Source organism: Merops nubicus, unplaced genomic scaffold (genome assembly GCF_000691845.1).
Source record: "Merops nubicus isolate BGI_N331 unplaced genomic scaffold, ASM69184v1 scaffold5572, whole genome shotgun sequence".
Taxonomy (NCBI): domain Eukaryota; kingdom Metazoa; phylum Chordata; class Aves; order Coraciiformes; family Meropidae; genus Merops; species Merops nubicus.
In genome coordinates this window covers 20009-20424 of record NW_008594122.1, presented here as the reverse complement: position 1 = coordinate 20424, position 416 = coordinate 20009, and positions in this window count along the sequence as shown.

Here is a 416-nt window from a genome sequence, read left to right as displayed (position 1 = left end):
AAGCGCTCGAGTACGGCGTCGGGCTTTTGTTGCTCCTCGTGCAGGCTCTTGTGGGCCCAGTCCCCCAGCCCCACAAATGCAGCTGTGCTATTGTGTGCTTCTCTCCAATGTCTGCCTGTCCTGCTCTACTGAAAAAATCATGGAGCTGCTGCTAATTTCATTAGCAGGCCCATCAAGTGGTTCATCAGTCTACGGTTTCCTGGCCCGCCGCCATGGGGAAACAAGCAGGATCTGCTCTGAATTCACAAAGCCATCCTCTGGGGTAATTTGTCCGAAGGCTGAACATTTCTCCAGTGGATTATGATCTCGGATTAAAACTGGGAGAGGGAGTGGCTTTGCTGCCTTTTTTTCTTTTTTCCCCCTGGAATAAAACAGAATATCCCCCCGAAGCGGCAGGGGCCCGCGGCCGCGGGGCG